A 21,901-nucleotide genomic window follows, 5' to 3' on the forward strand; every position below is an offset into this window, starting at 1 on the left:
CGGACCCGACTCGATGGCACTTAACAACAACAACAACAACATATCCATAAGTAAAGGTCAAGTTGATCAAATTGTAGCAATTTACACTTGCTTCTATTATCAAATTTCTTTATTTTCCTCTAGTAGTGTTCTGATCATCAAACCATCAAAGCTAGGTCAAATGAGTACTATCTCCAAGTTTGGGCATTCTTGTATATCTCCCCTTGCTTCATATCAGCTGAATGCTTCACTCTCAGTTTTAGCCCTCCCTGGGCTCAGGAGTTCTCATGTCTGCCCAAACTTCAGACCAACTAGTCCTTCTCTCTCATCTCCAAGTCGACAGGAGTCTATGGAATGTGGTCAAACTCAGCCCACATCTTCATTGCTTCCTTTCTCCTACTTCCACTCACATGTAGACCAATGTGGTGGCCAGCAAGCTTACATGCCTGCTTGTGTGTTCTCTTTGAGTTTCAGTCTTGGAGTGGGGTTTGTCCTGAAGGGACTTGATTTCTTGCATTGATGGCTAAAAGGTGAACAGCTTGCTTATTCTTGTAGCAGCCAAACAGACTGCTGTTTTTGTTTTTTTCCTGTTGGTCTTTCTTTCAAGAAGTATCTTCTGTTTCTCTAGCTACTCCAGGCTGGTCTCCTTTTCCTTTCAAATGGGAATGACCCAGCTTAGAAGGTTCTGGATGGGACTCAGGATTCCACCTAAGTTCCTATAAACTACAAAGGCTCCGCAAGAAGCCTGTTTCACTGGGCAAGTTCTGGAACCCCTTTTAGGTATTCCAATAGGCTAACGACAGGCTTACAAGATTTCTGTCATCATGCTTCCCGATATTCCTTTCTATCCCACTCAAGTGTCTGTTTTACAATAGTAGGCAATGGAAATCAGTATCCATAAGACATTCAAGCATCTTATCATTATTTCCTCTCTTTTATCCATTCAGATTATGCCTTAATCCCTGTATCCCAACGTCCTGCTGTTCTAACGTTAACTATATATCACTATTTACCTTTGTTCCATTTAGCCCATGTAAACCTACCGAAGTGTTCCCCTATCTACTTTGTTCTTCCACCCAGCTTCCGCTTCTTGTGTATTGTCCTCCCTTTCCTTTTATACTGCCCTCCCCACATCTGAGCTCTGATGTGCCTATCCCCTAACCTGTGTTCTACTGTCCCCTCCCTTTCACCCCTGGTAATAAATTTTTTTTTTCTTTTTGTCTGATATATTTTCATAAGGTTTTACAATAATGGTCTTACGCAATTTTGTCTTTTCATAACTGACTAATTTTATTCAGCATAATGTCCTCAAGGTTCATGCATGTTATTTAGTGGTTTGCAGATTCATTGTTATTTTTCAAGGTAGTATTTCATTGTGTGTATGGACCAAAGTTTGTTTATCAATTCTTCCACTGATGGGCACTTAGGCTGTCTCCATCGTTTTGCAATTGTGAATCATCTGCGCTAAACATTGGTGTGCATATATCTCCTCGTGTTCTGGATCATATTGTGGATATATTCCAAGTAGAAGAATTGCTAGGTCATAAGGTATTTCTATTTTCAACGTTCTGAGGAAGTACCAAACCATTTCCAGAGTGCTTGAACCATTTTACATTCCCACCAACAATGTAGGATGGTCCCAGTCTCTCCACATCCTCACCGTCATTTTATTGTCCTCTGCTTTTTTGAACTTCTCTGTTGTTGCTGATGTGTGTGTGTGTTGTTGTTGTTGTTTTTTAAGATTACTAACAGCGTGTTAATTACAAATCATGAGATTTTCCAAACGAGGATCTGCAGCCCCAGGGCCCAGGGGTCTGGCCACCTGGGCGGGGCAGCTCCCAAATAAATAATGGAGTTGGGGGCTGGGGCCAGGGCTGCTCCTGCTTCTTCTTGACAGAAATGCGCTTAGTCCGTGCGACCAGCATCTCATAGAACCGGTCCACGCTCATGCCGCCTAGATAGACTTGATCCACTCGTTCTTCTCCTCCTGCGTGGGTGCGGAGATTCTGTACACCATGTCGTTGCCCTCCACCATGCGCCCATCGGCCTCCGTCTTGTACGCTTTGATGAGCTGCCCCTTGTTGTTGGGGATGTACAGCTCAAAGCAGTTAGGTTTCCTGGGGTCGTCCTCCTCCCGGGTGCTCAGATTCTCCAGGGGGATGATTCCACGGGGCTCCTTATCCGTAGTGTACTCAAAGTAGTAGAGGCAGTTGTGTGTCAGGATGAAGCAGCGCCGTTTCCACGTCTTCACCGGGCCCCCTCCCAGCTTGAGGAGCCAGCCCTCGCGGTCGTTGTTGTCAGGAATCGTGAAGGCCTCATTCCGGATGCTGTCGTAGAGGTTCCTGAGCAGCTCCTCAGGTAGGTCCCCACCCTCGTTGATGCCCCGGTTCCTGGCCACAAAGCGCTCCAGGCCCGGCTTGTCGCGAACGTTGGGGTTGTGGAGGCTGGCGTTCAGCATGATCACAGCAAACGACAGCACGTAGCATGTGTCTGTGGACTGGAAAACCCCAGGGTTGTAGAGGCAGTATCACTGCGCGAAGGCCTCCGTCAGCCGGTCAATTTTCTGGGCCTCTCCAGGCAGGCGGAAGTTCCACAAATACTGCCTGAGGGCCTGAACCGGGTTGAGGTCAGTGAACTCTTGCAGATCCACTAAAGCATGGAGCATTGCCAGGTTCAGCTCTTCCCTCTCCCCTAGGTAGTCCCAGATGGCCGTCTTGTTCAGCCACTCGCCCTTGTACAGGAATCGGGCGATCTCTTCGGGTGTGTTCTGTAGCAGTTCGTTTTCCACCAAGAACTGGATCCCCTTCTTGGGGTCCGTGTTTTTTTGCTATTGCGAATCATCTGCGCTAAACACTGGTGTGCATGTATCTCCTCATCTTGGGGTCCATTGTTTTGATTTGCATCTCTCCTGGTGTGGTGCTGTGGGTTAATGCACCAGACAGCATAGCCGTTTGAACTGCTGAGGTCAGTGGTTCAAGCTTACCAGCTGCTCTTCGGAAACCCTATACAGGGTTGCTATGGTTCGGAATCGACTCGACAGCACTTAACGACAATAGCAACAACAATGGCTAATGATTATGAACATTTCTTCATATATTTGTTAGCTGCCCAAATATCTTCCTAGGTGAAGTGTCTGTTCATGTCCTGTGCCCATTTTTTAATTGGGTTGTCTTTTTCTTGCAGAGGTGTTGTAGTTTCCTATAGATTTTAGAGATTAGTCGCTTGTCTGATATGTTGTTGCAAAAGATTTTTTCCCATTCTATGGGCTCCCTTTTACTCTTTTGGTGAAATGTTTTGATGCACATAAGTTTGTAATTTTTAGTATATTCCAATTATCTTTTTTTTTTTTTTTTTTTTAAGGTTTTTATTGTGGATTGAGTGAAAGTTTTCAGGGCACATCATCGGTTTCATATTCAAACATTCATATACCTTGTTTCATTACATTGATTATAGTCCCCTCCACATACCATCAGTTAACAGAGTTTCTCTCTATCCTCTTTAGCTTTTTTTTTTTTTTTTTTTGGGAAAAACTTTGCCTTTTTGGAATTTACAGTCTCGGCTTTTAGGGAAGGTTTTTACATTTATCTGTGGGTATCCAGGGCTCATGTATTGAATTACTAACCAGCATAACTGAATAATCAGATAAGGGACATTTTGCTATGTCTGCTAGGTGGCTAAAGTCTGATCCTCCCCAATTATCTTTTATTTGTGCAATTCTTGCAGTGTTTGATAGTCTATGTGTGCCCTGTATTAGAACCCTTAAATTTGTCTCTATTTTTTCATTGATGGTCTTCATAATTTTGGGATTTAAATTTAGGTCTTTAATCCATGTTGAGTTGGTTTTTTATATGGTGTGAGATAATGGTCTTGTTTCATTCTTTTGCATATTGATCTTCAGTTCTTCCAGCACCATCTGCTGAACAATGTCTCAAACTCATTCAATGTACTTTGGCCCTTTGTCAAAGATCAGTTGGCTGTATGTGGATGGGTTAATTTCTGGATTCTCAATTCTGTTCTATTAATCTATGTATCTTTCATTGTTCCATTCCCAGGCTGCTTTGACCACTGTAGCCATGTAGCAAATTTTGAAATCATGGAGTGAGAAGTTTCTTAGTTTGTTATACTTAAGCAGTTTTTTATTTATTCAAGGACTTTCCCTTACCATATAAAATCTGTAATCATTTTTCCATTTCTTCAAAGAGTATTATTGGAATCTGGATTGGGATTATGTTATATGTGCAGATTGCTTTGAGTAGTATTGACATTTTCACAATGTTAAGTCTTCCTATCCAAGAACAAGGCATATTCTTCCATTTTTGTAAATCTCTTTTGGTTTCTTGTAGTAGTGCTTTGTAGTTTTCTTGTATCTGTTTTTTGTTTCTCTGGTTAGATTTATTACTAAATATTTCATCCTTTTGGACAGCTATTGTAAATGGTATTGCTTTCCGAATTTCCTTTCCAGTGCTGTCATTATTAGTATAGAGGAATCTGACTGATTTTTGTATGTTGATCTTGTACCCTGTCACTTTACTCAATCTTCCAATGAGTTCTAATAGTGTTTTTGCTGATTTTTTTGCGGTTTTATATGTATAGGGTCCTATCATCTACAAATAGAGAGAGTTTTACTTCTTCTTTGCCAATTTGAATGCCTTTAATTTCCCTATCTTGCCTTATAGTTCTGGCTAAGACTTCCAACACAATATTGAATAAGAGTAGTGATAAAGGGGATCTTTGTCTGGTCCCTGTTCATAAAGGGAAAGCTTTCAGTTTCTCTCTATTGAGAGTGATGTTGGTTGTTGGTTTTGTATATATGCTCTTAATTATGTTGAGGAATTTCTCTTCAATTCCTTCTTTGTTGAGTGTTTTTATCAGGAATGGATATTGGATTTTGTTAAATGCCTTTTCTGTATCAATCACTATGATCATGTAGTTCTTTTCTTTAAAAAAAAAAATTATATAGTGGGTTATATTGATTATTTTCCTAACATTTAATCATTTTTGATATGACTCCCACTTGGTCATTATGTATTATTTTATTGATGTGCTCTTGAATTCTGTTGGCTAGGATTTTGTTGAGAATTTTTGCATCTGTGTTCATGAGGGATATTGGTCTATAATTTTCTTTTTTAGTGATGTCCTTCCCTGGTTTTAGTATGAGGGTTATGCTTGCTTTATAAAATGTATTAGGAAGTTATCCATCCTTTTCTATATTCCAGAATAATTTGAGTGTAATTGGTGACAGCTTGTCTTTGAACGTTTGGTAAAACTCATCAGTGACAGCATCTGGACTGGGGCTTTTTTTGGTTTGGAATTCTTTGATGACCTTATCAATTTCTTCTGCTTTTTTTTTTTAGTTTTTATTGTGAATTGAGTGAAAGTTTATAGGGCAGATAATCAATTTTACATTCAACAAATCATCCACCTTGTTTCATTACTATGATTATAATTCCCTCTATGTACCATCAGTTAACAGTATTTCTCTCTATTCACTTTAGCTCTTTTTTTAAACACTCAGGCATATATAATTTACATCATCAAAGAACACATTCTGAAAGTCGTCCCTCTCTTCCTATGAATCTAGAGTCCTCAGCTGCTCCCTCTCTCCATATCCCTGTCTCTGCCTCCATCTCTGGTGTCACTGGTTCTCTGGATAAGGTCTCACATTCCACTTGTGCTCTTCTCCCTGGATGGTTCTAGGGTCCTTTGTTTCTGGACTGTGAGATTAACTACTACTCCATTTTGATACAAAACTTCTACCTTTACAATTGTGACAGTTGCAGTTAGTCACGATGATTATTATTCACTGTTGAATCATAAGAATCTTATCCCCATGTCTCTTTTACCCAGACCCATCTAGACAAGATGAAAACTATTCAGTGGAGACCCTTTCTTCCCCCAGAACCTCTTAAACTAAACTCTCTCTTGAAATCTTGTAAGCCAGTCACTTCATGCCTTTATTGCCACTTCATTTTAAGTATCTAATGTCTAAGTTGCCCGCCGCTATCTATGCTGTGTACAGAGGGGATAGCATTGATACTGAATATGAAGACTCCTTCCCTCTCTGTTGGTATTTTGAGTTACTACCTCCATGAGTATAGGCCTAGTTCATAAAATTGTAGCAATTTACCCTCATTTCGTTTATCTGCCCCCCACCAATTTTTTTTTTTTTAATCTTCCTCTCATTAAGTTCTGATTATCAAGCCATTGAGGCTAGGTCAAATGGGTACTATCTGCAAGTTAGGGTGTTTTATGAATCTTCCCTCACTTCATATCAGCTGGATGCTTCACTCTCATCTCTAGCCCTCTGTGGCTATTTCCTTGTCCATGGGCTCAGGTGCCCCAGGTCTCACCACACTTTGGGCCAACCAGCCCTTCCTCTTCTCTCTCTCATCTCCGGGTCAATGGGAGTCTATGAAATGTGGTTGAACTCAGCAAATTTCTTCATTGCTGCCTTTCCTCCTCTTACACGCATCAGTAGACCAAAGTGGTTGTCAGCAAGCTTACCTACCTGCTCATGTGTTCCCTTTGAGTTTCAGTCTTAGAGGGGGGTTTGTCCTGAAGGAATTTGAATGCTTACCTTGATGGCTTCCCGGTGAACAGCTTGCTTATTCTTGTAGTAGCTAGTCATACTGCCATTTTTGTTTTGTTTTCCTACAGATCTTTCTTTGAAGATGTATCTTCTGACACTCTAGCTGTTCCAGGTTGATCTGCTTGTCCTTTCTAGTGGGAATGTCCTACCTCAGAAGGTTCTGGATAGGGCTTAGAATTCCACCTAAGGTGCTATACACTGTAAAGGCTTTGCAAGAGGCCTATTTCACTGGGCAAGTTCTAGAACCCCTTTAAAGTATTTCACTCAGTTATAGGCTGAAGATGGTTTTAAAAACTTTCTGTAATCATGTTTCCTGACATTCCTTTCTACCCCACTCAGGTGTCTATTTTACAACAGTAGGAAAGGGAAACCAATATTCATAAGATAGTCAAGCATCTTAGTATTATTTCCCTTCTTCAAACTATGCCTAGATCCCTGTATCATAGAGCCCTGTTGTTCCAAGGTTGAGCATGCTTCACTATTTATCTCTGTCCCATTTAGCTCATGCAAACCTGTCTCAGTGTTCCCCTATTTACTTTGCTCTTCCACCGCCTTGCCCTTGTTGTATTGCCCTCCCCAACACTGAACTGTAACGTGTCTTCCCCCTACCCTGTGATCTACCGTCGCCACCCTTCACCCCTTTCACCCAAAACCCCACTGTTGTGGCTACCTTATATTCCATTAACTTTTTTCTCCACTTAAGACAGTCTATTCTTTTCCTGTAATCTACCTGATCTTCTCATCATCTGGATCTCTGTTCCTACGTGTTTACTTTCTTTCACATTGTAATTGTTTTGATAATAGACTGACCTCCCAGATTCTCTGAATTTGTTCTTTTAGTTTTATTCTGTCCTCAACTCTTCCATCTGTCAATTGAGTTACAGGTGATGCTGCCATGTATGTCAGTCTCTGGTTGTTGTCTGTTCTTATTGGTTCTCAGTCTACAGAACTCCCTTTAGGATGTTTTTCATTGCAGGGTTGGCTTTGGCAAAATCCCTTAGCTTCTGTTTATCCTGGAATGTTTTGATTACACCATCGTATTTGATTGGCAGCTTTGCTGGGTAAAGGATTCTTGGTCAGCAGAGTTTTTTCTTTCAGGGTTTGATATATATCTCCCCATTGCCTTCTTGCCTGCATGGTTTCTGTTGAGACATCCGAGCTTAATCTGATTTGCTTGCCTTTGTATGTTACACTTCTCTTTTCCCTAGCTGCTTTCTGGATTCTCTCCTTATCTTTGATTTTGGAAAACTTGACTATTATATGTCTTGGTGATTTTCTTTCAGGGTCTATCCTTCCTGGGGTTCGTTGAGCTTGAATGTTTATCATTTCACTTTTCAGAATGTTAGGGAAATTTTCTTTCAGCAGTTCTTCAACTATCTCTTCTGTGGACTTGCGTGATCCTTCCTGTTCTGGAATGCCAATAATCCTTAAGTTATTCCTCTTCAGAGTTATTTCTCATTCATTATTCCAACATGAATCTTAGACTTCTCCAGATTTTTTAAATTCTTTTTTCTGCTTGTTCTTCTATCTTAGTAGTATTGAGAGATTTGTCGTCCAGCTCACTAGTTCTGGCTTCTATCTCTTCAGTTCTACTCCTTTTTCCTTGCAGTGTTTTGTCCATTTCTTATATTCTATTATTAATCGTTTGGACCTCTTTCTGTAGGTTTTGAATTGTTTCCAATGCTGTGTCTATTTTATTGGATTGTTCCTTTAGCAGTTTCCTGACTTCTTCCTTATTTTTCTCAACTCCCTTTTAAAATGTTTTGATATATTTTGTAATAATTTTCTAAATTCCTTCTCAGGCATTTCCAAAGCCTGCCCTCCTAGCACTATGGAGTGTAGGTCTACCTCCAAGTCATTTGTCTCAGACACGTTATCTCATTACTGTATATGTGCTGGTATGGTCATTGTTTTCTGTTTCTTGGGCATATTCAGTAGTTAGCCTTAATACTTAGATGAGTGTGTGTTTTGGTATTTTTTATGCTTTCTGATTGCCTCCAGGTAGGTGTGATCAGGAGATGGGCTTCCCTTTTTACTCTTCTTATTACTCGACTCAGGGTAACTATCACAGGTATTGGCTGCCTACCTGGAGTATGGCAGCTGGTATTGGTTCTTGCCAGGATTCTGGGATTTTTTAGGGTGTGATTGTAGCTTGATTATATGACAGCAATTGCCGTCTCTTCTTGAGTAATGTAGGGAGAGAAATAGTCCCCTAAAAGTAAAGAGGGGACCAAAAAAAAACAAAACAAAAACCCAGCAACAGAAAAAAAAAAAAAAAAAGATAGATTGGATGTGCTGTAGTCTATAATTTCAGAAAAGAGAGAAGAAGAAGAAAAATCTGTAGCCTAATATGAGTATGATTTTTTTTAATGTTTTATTGTGAATTATATGATAGTTTATATGAAAGAACCTCAGTTCCATATTCATTCCATCGTATATCATTACATTGCCATGGTTCCAGTCCCCTCCATGCATCATCATCCGACCAAAGGGCATATCCTAGAAGCCCGTGCTCTACACTCCTCCCTACCCCCTCAGTCTTCGGCCCACAGTTCCTCTCCCTCTCTGGATCCAAAGTCCCCAGCTGCTTCATCCCTCCATGTCATCATCTCTGTCTCCATCTATGAGTATTCTTGCTTTCTAGACCACCTGAGTAATTTCAAGATGCCACTGTTGGTCACTATGATGTAACTCAGGATTTAATTTTTGGCCTGTTTCCTTTTTGTCTGCCTATCCTGCTCCACAACCCCCATTCAGGCCTTTTTCTTAGAGATAAACAGTTTAGGGCCAGCTGTGGCTGTTTTCTACTGCTGTTTGGTTTTAAATGACAACTGTTCCTTTAATTTTTTAGGACATCTGTGCACATGCGTAGTAGAACAATCCGGGGGTGGAGGTGGGAGTGGGGGTAGTATGTCCACTAAATCAGGCTCCTCCTCTAGTCACCAGAATGGAGGTGCACAGACAGCAAGAGACTAAAAAAGAAGAAGAAGAAGAACCACACCTTTATCTCTGCAGATTGGTCAGGCTTCCATGGCTGCTCTGATCCTTCTTCTGCTCAGTCTCATCCAAGATGGCTGCTCTGGGAGATGCTGAGCCTGGTGAATCTCTGAAAGCACTAGATTTCTTACTTCTACTACAAATTTCACTGGCTGTAAGCCTTCAAACTTTCTAAATATACCTTTATATGTGGTTCAGAGTTCTGGGACTGTCCTCAGAACCTGCTTTGTCTGGTATTCTGTCTTATTGCTGATGGAGATCCTCATTGCAAATCTACCCTATCTGCCATCTTGTTGGTTGCCCCTCAATTTCTTCTTTTATATGGCTAATCAAGGAGCTCTGTTAGTGTAGTGGTTACAAATCGGACTGTGACTCTCACAGTCAGCAGTTCGAAACAGCTGTTCCATTGGAGAAAGATGAGGCTTTCTGCTTCTGTAAAGATTTACAGCCACAGAAATCCTGTACAGGGTCGCTATGAGTCAGAACTAACTCCACAGCACATAACAACAGACAACATAAGTCTAATCAAGTTTTCTACTACACTGTGTGTAAGTTTAGGTAAGTCATGGTTTCCTAAAAATGTATCCATTTCCTCTAGATTTTCAAATTAGTTTGATAGCAACTCTTCTTAGTATTCTGTTATTATCTTTTTTATTTCCATTGATTCTGTTGTGACATCACCCATGTGGTTTCTTATGTGTGTTATTTGTGTCTTCTCCTTTTGTTAGGTTTGCCAGTGGTTTGTCAACTTTATTAATCCTTTTGAAGAACCAGTTTCTTGTCTTGCTGAATCTTTCTCTAGCTTTTCTGTTTTCTATCTTGTGTATTTCTACTCTAATCTTTATTATTTCTTTTCTTCTGGTTACTGTAGGTTTACTTTGCTGGTCTGTTTCTAGTTGTTGGAGATGCTGTGTTAATGTGTTGATTTTGGTTCCTTCTTATTTTTGGATGTGTGCATTTATTGCAATAAATTGTCCTCTAAGCACTGCTTTTGCTGTGTCCCAAAGATTTTGGTATGTTGTGTCTTCATTCTCATTTGTTTCTAGGAATTTTATAAAGTCACCTTTTATTTGTTCTATTACTAAGTAGCTTTTAAACAGAGTGGTATTTAGTTTCCATGTATTTGACTTTATTTCCTTGGTCTTCCTATTCTTGATTTTTAATTTTGTAGCATTTTGATCTGAGAAAAGACTTTGCAATATTTTGATGTTTGTAAATTTATGGAGGCTTGTTTTGTGGCCAACATATGGTCTATTCTGGAGAATGCGCCATGTGCTCTGGAAAAGAATGTGTATTGTGCTATTGTTGCGTTGAATGCTCTATACACAGCTATAGGGTCAAGTTGCTTGATTTCATTATTTAGTTCCTTGTGTCTTTGTTGAGTTTCTTTCTAGTTGTTCTATCCTTTTTTGAAAGTGGTGTATTAAAATTTCCCACTTATTACAGATTTGTCTATTTTTTTTCTTCAATTCTTTATGTATTTTTGGGCTTTTTCATTGGAAGTGTAGTTATTTATTATGGTTGTATCATCTTGTTCAATTAACCCTTTAATCATGAGATAAAGTCCTTTTTTATCTCTCATTTTTATTTTTTTAAGTTTTTTTGTAAATTGAGTGATAGTTTACATGTGAGAACATCAGTTTACATTCATCCTATCATATTTAGTTCCATTGCAATGATTACAATCCCCTCTATGCATCAGCATTCAATAGCATTTCCTTCCATTCCTTCTTTTTTTTTGTACTACACCAAAGCACTCAGGAATATAAAACCACTCAAACAACCAAAAGGTACACTCCGCAAGCCTGTTAAAACCATGCCTCAATCCCTGTATCCCAGAGCCCTGTTGTTCCAAGGTTTAGCATGCATTACTATTTACCTGTGTTCCACATAATGCATGCAAACCTGCCTAAATGTTCTCTTATCTGCCTTTTTCTAACATTCCCCTCCCCCTTCTTGTGTATTGCACCCTCCCAAACTATCCTGTGTCTAGTCCTTTCCCTGTGCTCCACCTCCTTCTCCCTCCTCGCACCCCACCCTCTACATCCTGGTAGCCAATGAAGTTGTTTTGTGTTTTTTTTTTTCCTTTTAGTGTGGGTACTTTTGAAAAAGCTTTTATAATAATGGTCCTATGCAGTATTTCTTCTTTTGTGACTAATTTCACTAAGCATAATGTCCTCAAGGTTCATCCATGTTATGTGGTCACTTGCAGCTTCCTTGTTATTCTTCAAGGTAGCCATAATATTCCATTGTGTTTATGTACCAAAGTTTTTTTTATACATTCTTCCATTGATGGGCACGTAGGCTGTCTCCATCTTTTTGCTATTGTAAATAGTGCTGCTATGAACATTGCTGTGCATATATCTGCTCATGTTATGGCTCATATTTCTTGTGGATAAATATCAAGTAGAGGAATTACTAGATCATATTTCTATTTCCAATTTTCTGAGTAAGTGCCCTACTGTGTTCCAGAGTAGTTGAACCATTTTGCAATCCCACCAGCAATGTAGGAGGGTCCCAATATGTCCACTTCCTCACCAGCATTTATTGTCCTCTACTTTTTTGATATTTGCTGTTATTGCTGGTGTAAGATGATATCTCGTTGTTGTTTTGATTTGCATCTCTCTAATGACTGTCAGTGCATGGTTGCAGCCGTTTCTGTATTACTTTTAGTAAAACTTTACTTGCATGGGATATCAAAGAGATTGTCTGATGATTTCCGCATTCCGTTGGGTCACCTCTCTTTGGAATGGACACAAATACGGATCTCTTCCAATCGGTCAGCTAGATAGTTGTCTTCCAAATTTCTTGGCATAGATGTGTGAGTGCCTCCTGTGCCGCCTCACTTTCTTGAAAGATTTCAATTTGTATTCCATCAATTCCTGGTGCCTTGTTCTTTGCCAATTCCTTCAATGCACCTTGGACTTACTCCTTCAGTATCATTGGCTCTTGATCATATGCTACCTCTTGAAATGGTTGAACATTAATCATTTCCTTTTGGTACAGTGACTCTGTGTAATTCCTTCCATCTCCTCTTGATGCTTTCTGCATCATTCAATAATTTGCTCAAAGAATCTTTCAATAACGAAAATCGAGGCTTAAATTTTTTCTTCAGTTCCCCCAGCTTGAGAAATGCTGAGCGTGTTCTTCCTTTTTGGTTTTCTGATTCCAGATCTTTGCACATTTTAAAGATCTTCAATCAGATAATAATGTTTACAATAAAATGTGCAAAGATCTCATTTTAGGTAGCAGATGTCTAAGTTGTCCATCCCTATCTACCTTGTATACAGAGGGGATAGCATTGATACTTGATGTGAAGACTGCTTCCCTCTCTGTTAGTATTTTAAGCTACTACTTCCATGAATATAGGTCAGGTTTATCAAATTGTAGCAACTTACCCTCATTTCTTTATTTAAAAAAAAGTTTTTTTTTGATCATCCTCTAATTGAGTTTAGATTATTAAACCATCGTGGTTATGTCAAATGGGTACTATCTGCAAGTTTGGGTGTTCTTGTGCATCTCCCCTCACTTCATATCAGCTGGATGCTTCACTCTCAGCTCTTGCCTTCCATGGCTATGTCTTGTCCATGGGCTCAGGAGTCCCCGGATCTCATCACATTTTGGACCAACCAGCCCTTCCTTTCCTCTCCTTTATTTCCAAGTCAACGTAGTCTATGGAACATGGTTGAACTCAGCCCATTTCTTTATTGCTGCCTTTCCCCCTCTTCCACTCTCCAGTAGACTAATGTGGTTACCAGCAAGTTTACATGCCTGCTCATGTGTTCCCTTTGAGTTTCAGTCTTGGGGTGGGGGGTTGTCCTGAAGGGACTTGATTGCTTGCCTTGATGGCTTCCCAGTGAACAGCTTACTTATTCTTGTAGTAGCCAGTCATACTGCCATTTTTGTTTGTAGTTTTTTCCTGATGATCTTTCTTTGAAGATGTATCTTTTGTTGCTCTAACTGTTCCAGGCTGGTCTGCTTGTCTTTTCTAGTGGGAACCTCAGAAGGGTCTGGATGGGCCTAAGGATTCCACCTGAGGTCCTATACACTGCAAAGACTCCACAAGAGGCCTATTTCATTGGGCAAGTTCTAGAACCCCTTTGAGGTATTCCAATCAGTTATATGCTGAAGACGGCCTTACAAGTTTTCTGTAATCATGTTTCCCAACATTCCTTTCTATCCTACTCAAGTATCTATTTTACAACAGTAAGCAAGGGAAACCAATATTCATAAGACAGCCAAGTATGTTAACATGATTTCCCCTCTTTTACCCATTCAAACTATGCCTGAATCCCTGTATCACAGAGTCTTGTTGTTCCAAGTTTGTACATACATCCCTATTTATCTCTGTCCCATTTAGCCTATACAAACCTGCCTAAGTGGTCCCTTATCTACCTTGTTCTTCCATCCCCGTGCCCCTTCTTGTGTATTGCCATCCCCAACACCGGAACTGTGGTGTATCTATCTCCTACCCTGTGCTCTACTGTCTCCTCCCTCCGACCCCTGTTACCAACAAAGAAGTTTTTATCATGGGATCTCTAGGATCATTTCTATCATCAAGATCATATTTGTGATTCTTTACTTTTCTTTGTTTTTATAATTGCTTCTCTAGGTGAGGCAGATTCTTATCCTCTGTTATTTGTGGCATATCTTCTCGGGATAGAAAGCTGTTACTGAGTTTTTGTTGTTGTCATAGTGCCCTTGTATATGGTTTCTGAGGAGTGGCTGGTGGGTTTGAACCATGGACCTTGTTAGAGACCATCAGGTCAGCTCTGACTCATGGCATCATTATGTATAACAGAAGGCCATGCCCATTCTTGAATCATCCGCAGTCATTGTTTTGTTTGAACCTATTGTTTCAGTCACTGTGGCAATCCACCTCATTGAGGATCTTCCTCCGTTTTGGAGACTCTCTACTTTACCAAACATGATGTATTCCAGTGATTGATCCCTCCTAAGGACATGTCCAAAGTAAACAAGTCTTGTCACCTTACTCCTAAGGTATTCTGACCTAATGTATCTGACCTAAGTATTTCCTCCCTAAAAGGTTTTTTCACTCTTTTTTTTTTTTTTGTAAATTATGTGATAGTTTACATGGGAGAACATCAGCTTTACATCCATCCTATTGTATTTTTTTCATTGCAATGATTACAATCCCCTCCATGCATCATCAAACAACCAAATGGTATACCCCACAGGCCTGCCCCCCAACCGTCAGCACACAGCCCTTCTCCCTCCCTGAGTCCAGTGTCCCCAGCTGCTCCATCTGTACACATCATTGTTTCTGCCTCCATTTCTGGTATCACTGCTTCTCTGGGTAGGGTCCTGCACTCTGCTCTTCTCACTTGATGGTCCCAGGGACCTTCGCTCCTGGCCAGCAAAATCAATCACTCCCCTCCTTTTGTTACAAAACATCAATCTTTACATTTCTAATCCTCACAGTCAGTCCTGATGGCAATTATTCACTATTGTATCACAAGAGTCTTATCCCCATCTCCTTTCATTAGCCCTGTCCAACAGATTGGAAACCACTCAGTAGAGATTCTACCTTCCCCTGTCCCCTCTGGAACTAGGCTCCTTCTTGGAAGCTTGTAAGCCAGTCACTTCTTGCCTTTGTAGCACCCCCCCCTTCCCATTTTGGGTAGCCAATGTCTAAGTTGCCCGTTCATGTCAACCCTGTGTACTGAAGGGGTGGGATTAATTCTGATAGTATTTCCTCCCAGACAGATTTGTTCATTCTTTATTGAAGGATTCAGATGCTGGAAAGTCTTTGGAGTTTTAGATTGGGGCTTCCTCACAGAAAAAATAAACCACAAGCTGATAACAAAAGCAATTAGTCAACTTGTAGGCAAACTGAAATTATACAGCATTCCAGTAAGAACAAGAAGAAAAAGGGGTGCGGATGGGCAGGGCAGGGAATGCCTTCATTCAGAAGAAAAACCACATTCTCAACTTTGCCTTGGATTTCCCATTTAGACGTGCATTTGACGTTTGTCCTTTAGGTGGCAGCAGTTCCCAGTGTACCAGAAACAGCATCTTCCTGTGATAGATTTGAACCTCTTTAGGTACTGAATTGGAGTCCTGGTGTGGTTCTGTGGGTTAAAGCGCCAGGCTGCAAAGCCTTTTAAACTGCAAGGTTGGTGGTTCAAGCTCACCAATCACTTCTCAGAAACCCAATACAGGGTCGCTATGGGTCGGAACCGACTCGACGGCACTTAACAACAACAACAAATGTACTGAATTGGAGTCCTGATGTGGCATTGCAGGTTAATGTGCCAGACTGCAAGGTCGATTTACAGGTTGGTGGTTCAAATTCATCAGCTGCACCTTGGAAACCCTAAAAAGGGCCGGTGTGAGTCAGAAATGACTCAACAGCACTTAACAACAACACATATACAGAATTGAGAATCCCACGAAGAATTCTCAGTCACCTGAAAAAAAACCACAAAATTTTAAGGAGAATCAACTTTCACATGTAGAAACCCTTATTCAGCAAGCAAGGAATCCTGATTCCTCTTCTAAGTTAGCTACAAATGACTCAGAGAAATGTCTTTAGCTATTTTAAGGGTATATACTTAGTGATTCTGTCACAGGCAATACAATAATGTTGTTGTTTTTAAGTGCCATCCAACCACTTCCAACTCATAGTGACCCTGGGTAGGGTTTCTGAGGAGCTGCTAGTGGGTTTAAATTTCTTACCCTGGTTCGCAGTCCTGTGCTGATCCTACAGTGCCACACCAAGAGTTCAATAAAATACTATTGCAACAAATACCACACCAATTGACTTTTCCGGCCCACTACAGTATTGCTATGTTGTGGTTGTTGTTAGCTGCCGTCAAGTTGATTCTGATCCTTAGCGACCCTGTATAGGGTTTCCAAGAAGCAGCTGGTGACCTTGAACCACCAACCTTGCAGTTCAAATGACTCTGCAGTCTGATGCACTAGCCGACAGCGCCACACCAGGACTCCACAGTATTGCTATAGTGTATCATTATTTATGACTATTCACATAATTTATTATTATTATGGACAAATGTATAGTAATAATATTTAAAGACAAAAAATGGTCATGATCTAAGCTGAGTAAAAAAATGAGGTCACATTCTGTCTTTATTGCACAATTCCCTTTATGGAATATACATACATACAGATATTAGGAAAACACATTTTGAAAAGTTATAACTAAACTTTCAATGATTATTTGGCTGATTAGATTTCAGTGATTTTTTTCTTTCTTTTAAAAAAATTATTTCTTCATATTTCTCTGTCTTTTCTAAACTTTCCACACTAAATATTAAATTTTGTAATAAAATGTCTTTCAGTGGTATGTTGTTATGAAGATGGAATCAATGCCACTAGTAATTTCAAATACCAGGAGGTAGGCCTAGTACAGCACAGCTTCCAGATTCAGACAGACCAGGATGAAGGACCCAATAACCAACTTCTGAAAAACATGGCCAGTGAAAACTTTATGAATGAATAGTAGTGGGACACTATCTGATATAGTGCCAGACAATGAGCCCCTCTGGTTGGAAAACACTCAAAATACAACTGGGGAACAGACTCTTCCACATAAAAGTGACCTTAATGATATGGAAAGAAAAGCTTCCAGGACCTTCATTTGCTGATGTGGCATGAGTCAAGATAAGAAGAAACAGCTGCAAATAACCATCAGTAATTATAACACTCCTTGTTGTTAAGTGCCGTTGAGTCGATTTTGACCTATAGCGACCCTGTATAGGGTTTCCAAAGAGCGACTGGTGAGCTTGAACTGCGGATGTTGCGATTCAAATGACTTTGCAGTCTGATACATTAACCCACAGATGGTACTAAATATGAATCTAAGAAAATCAGAAGTCATCAAAAATTAAATGAAATGCATAAAGATTAATATCTTAGGCATTTGAAATGGACTGATACTGGCCATTTTGAATCAGATAATGGTATGGTCTACTATGCTGGAAATGACAAATTGAAGAAGAATGGCACAATTCAATGTCAAAAAGCACGCTTCAACATTTATCCTGAAGTACAATGCTGTCAATGATAAAACATTCCTACACCTACAAGGAAGACCAGTTAATATGACAATTATTCATATTTATGAACCAACCATTAATACCAAAGATGAAGATATTGAAAATTTTTACTAACTTCTGAATTGTGAAATTGATAAGACATGAAATAAATGCATTGATAATTATTGGTGATATCAAAAGCTCATGAATGGCTATATAAGGTGGCCGTCTAAGGTACAGCTATTTGTCTCTATGCACAGAAGAAAGAAGAGTGATGAGAATTGAAGATGCTTGGAATAAACTTGTCTAATGGACTAATGGAACATGTGAGTATCAGTCTCCATGACCCTGAGACCAGAAGAACAAGATGGTGCCCAGCTGCCACTACCAACTGCTCTGAACGGGATCACATTAGAAGTTAGAAAGTCCTGGATATAGTGGCATTATGTGTGAAATGAAATTCAAATTTATTAAAAACAAACAAACAAAACAGCCTTACTGGTCAGATAATGGAGGAAACTGAGACTAAGCCCATGGGTCTGGATAGAAACACACCCTCTTTCAGCAGAAGATAGGTCTATAGAGGGAACAACTTTCAGTGAAGCCATAGATAAAGCATAGAGGGAACAACAACACAAATAAGATATGCTCACTATGAATGATAGAATGGTCAATCATTCACAATCAAAGGGCAACATGTACCTGAGGACAATGACGAGAAGGGATGAGGTGAGTGGACGGGAAATAGGAGCCACAGAGAGGAAGCAGATGATTGTTGTTCCACGGAAGGGATGGCAATCATTGAGATGAGACAAAGTGTGTTATTTGTTGGATGTAAAAATGATGGTCTTGTCTGTAAACCTTCACTCAATTCACAATAAATGCTAAAAATAAAAGAAGAAGAAGGATTAATACTTGGAAAATATAGACTTGGTGATAAAAATGATGCCAGAGATTGCATGATAGAATTTGCAAGGCCATTGCCCTATTCATTGAGAATACCCTTTTTCAACAACATGAATGGCAACTATACATGTGGAATACACAGGAATCAAATCAGCTATATTTCTGGAAAGAGACGGTAAAGAAATTCAATATTATCAGTCAGACAAGGCAAGGGACCAACTGCAGAACAGACCATCAAATGCTCTATGCACATTCAAATTGAAGCTAAAGAAAATTAAATTCATGAGAACCAAAGTACAACCTTGAGCGAACTCACCTGAATTTAGATATCATCTGAAGAACATATTGAACAATAATGACAGAACACAAGCTGAGTCGTGGAATGGCATCAAGGACAATTACATGAAGAAAGCAAAAGGTCATTGAAAGGACAGGAAAGAAAGAAAAGAGCAAATGAATGTCACAAGAGATTTTGAAATTTGCTCTTGAATGTAGAAAAGCTAAAGAGAATGGAAGAAATAGTGAAAATAAAAGAGCTGAGCAGATGATTTCAAAGAGCAGCTTGGGAAGACCAAGTGAAGTATTAAATGCAATGTGAAAAGACCTGGGTATTCGAAAGTCAAAAGGAAAGTACATGCTTAGTATTTCTCAGGCTAAAAGAACTGAAGAAAAAATTCAAGCCTTGAGTTGCAATTTTGAAGGATGTTATGGATAAAATTGATCAAGGGTCAGTTGTTAGAACAGAACAAGGGGTCACTGAATGGTTTTAAAATCAGGAAAGGTGTGCACAAGGATTGTATCCTTTGCCCATAGTTATTCAATCTGTATGGTGAGCAAATAATCTGAGAGACCAGGCTATATCTAGAAGAACTTGGCAACAAGGTTAGAGAAAGACTCATTAACAATCAGCAATATGGAGGACTTCTGGCAAGGTGATAGCCTAGGCAGACACACTACAAGTATCCCCTATAACAAAGATATGAGAAAACAAATTGAACGGACACAAATGAAAATTCTGGCACCTTGAGCTTCAGAAGAAAGTTTAGAGAGATAGATGGCGTGCTTACTGAGAGAAGAGGCTGAGCAGAAATGGTGAGAGAGGGACACTAACCGGTGAACAGCTGGTCAGATGTGGCTCCACATTTGTGAGCAGCTCTGGTCTGGCAGAGCAGATTGGAGCAGGCACTGGGAAAGATGTGATTTCTTCTTTCCCCCATGCTCCCCTGGTGACCAGAAGTGTGGCCAACTCCCACTCTCATCCACCGCCAGACCAGACCTTGTTCATCAGGAGTTCGAAGCCATGTGGTTGGGAGCCACACCAGTGTGAGTTGGGGGTCAGGTGAGCTTCTTTGGTGTGCTGCTTTGGTGTCTGAATTCAGATGGGCTCAGCACCAGGCTTATACAATCCACAGAGCTACCAGACCAGTGATAAAACAGTCACCTTTCCCTAGCTTTCCTGTGGTTCTAACAAACACAGAAACCAGCTCCATCATGGACCCCCATGAACTACTACTACATTCAGTGCCCTGAACATAGGTAACACCAAGGCCTATAGGAATTTCATATAGGACCATCAACTCTGCTGTCACATCCCTCCACAATCAGTTCATGAGCTCCTTGAATTGCATGATCCCATCAGAGAGTTCTCTCTTCCAGATTCTACAACTGCACTGTTTGTTTTTTACAAATACCAGAACCCCACAATGCCTCTGAGATAATAGATAATTTTAGCTTACACAAAGAAACAGAGTGAATGGCTTAAGCAAATAATCAAGATCCCAGAGCCAGTAAATATCACTGAAGAAGAAAGAGTAGTGGAACTAACTGAAAAGAATTCAAAAGAATGTTAATTAGGTACCTTCAAAACATCAATAGAAAAGCAAGGAAAGCAAGGAGAACACAAAAAAAAAAACTTTAGAAGAATTCAGGAAGACAGTCTAAGAACAAATAGACAAAATAAATGTAAAAGTTGAAACAATACAAAACAGAAGATTCATAACTTGATCGCAGAAATGGACAATACACTGAAAGGGCAAAGGGGTAGGTGCAATGAAAAGGAAGCCTGAATTAGAGAGCTTGAAGATAAATCACTCAATATTGGTATGTTAGAAGAACAATCAGAAAAAAGAATGAAAAAAATCCAAAGAAAGTCTAAGTTTGTGAGACATCATGAAGAGGAAAAACTTACAAGTGATCAGAATTCCTGAAAAGGATGAGACAAGCACAGAGAAAATTATGAAAGAGTTGTTAGAAGAAAATTTCCTTAAATCATGAAGGATGCAAAGATAAGCATACAAGAAGCTGAACGAACACCAAGAAAGACAGATCCCAAAGGAAAATCACCAAGACATACAGAATCAAACTTTCCAAAGTCAAAGACAAAGAAAAGATCCTGAGAGCAGCTCAGGAAAAAGGCAAAGTTAAGTAAACAAAAACTCTTACATATGGACCAATAAGCAACATCACAATAAACAGAAAAAATTGTCACTGCTCAGATCTTCCTCTTTTTCCAATTAATCAGAACTGTCAAGTTGATTCCAACTCATAGTGACCCTGTGTGTGTCAGAGGGAACTGTGGGTCATAGGGTTTTCAGTGGACTGATTTTTTGAAATAGATTGCCAGACCTTTCTTCTGAAGTGCCTCATGGTAGACTCAAACATCCAAACTTTCTGTCAAGCATGTTTATCATTTATTCCACTCAAGAACTCATGGTCTTGTGTTGTTGCTGTTTGGTACTATTGAGTTGATTCTGACTCATATGAGACAGTACTGTCCCATGGTGTTTCCTAGGCCATAAAGTATGGAACTGTAGGATAAGCACTGGATTGATAACCATATGATCTGCAATTCAAACTCATCAGCCACTCTTGGAAACCCTATACAGGGTGGCTATGAGTTGGAACTGACTCAGTAACACACAGAAACAGTCTTTACAGAAGTATTATCTCCAGGTCTTTTGTTCTATAGAATTGCTGGGTCGGGTTGAACTGTCCACTTTTAGGTTAGCAGCTAAGTCTTAACTATTGGGTCCTTTGTTCCTGGAATGCAAGATTAACTACTCCCCCCTTTTTTGTTATATATCTTCTACCTTTACAGTTGTGACCATCGCAATTAGATATGATAACAAATAGTCACTACTGAATCAATGAATCCTATCCCCATCTCCTTCTCCCCATCTAGCGAAAAGAAAAACTATTCAGTGGGGATTCTACTTTCCCTGCATACTCTGAAACTTAACTCCCTCTTGAAAACTTGTAAGCCAGCCACTCTGTGCCTTTATTGTTGCTCTTGTTAGGTGCCATCAAGTTGGTACCGAGTCATAGCGACCCTGTGACCAACAAAAAGAGACACTACCCTGTCCTTGGCCAACCTCACAATCATTGCCACTCTTGAGTCCATTGATGCTGTCAT

The 21,901-nt window shown here is 39.9% G+C and overlaps 1 pseudogene; it reads right to left on the minus strand.

Moving 5' to 3' along the window:
* Positions 1-1,739: 1,739 nt before the first annotated feature.
* On the minus strand, positions 1,740-6,112 carry LOC102839003 (annotated as a pseudogene).
* Between the last annotated feature and the right edge of the window lie 15,789 nt (positions 6,113-21,901).

This window comes from Chrysochloris asiatica, unplaced genomic scaffold (assembly GCF_000296735.1).
Source record: "Chrysochloris asiatica unplaced genomic scaffold, ChrAsi1.0 scaffold00135, whole genome shotgun sequence".
Lineage (NCBI taxonomy): Eukaryota > Metazoa > Chordata > Mammalia > Afrosoricida > Chrysochloridae > Chrysochloris > Chrysochloris asiatica.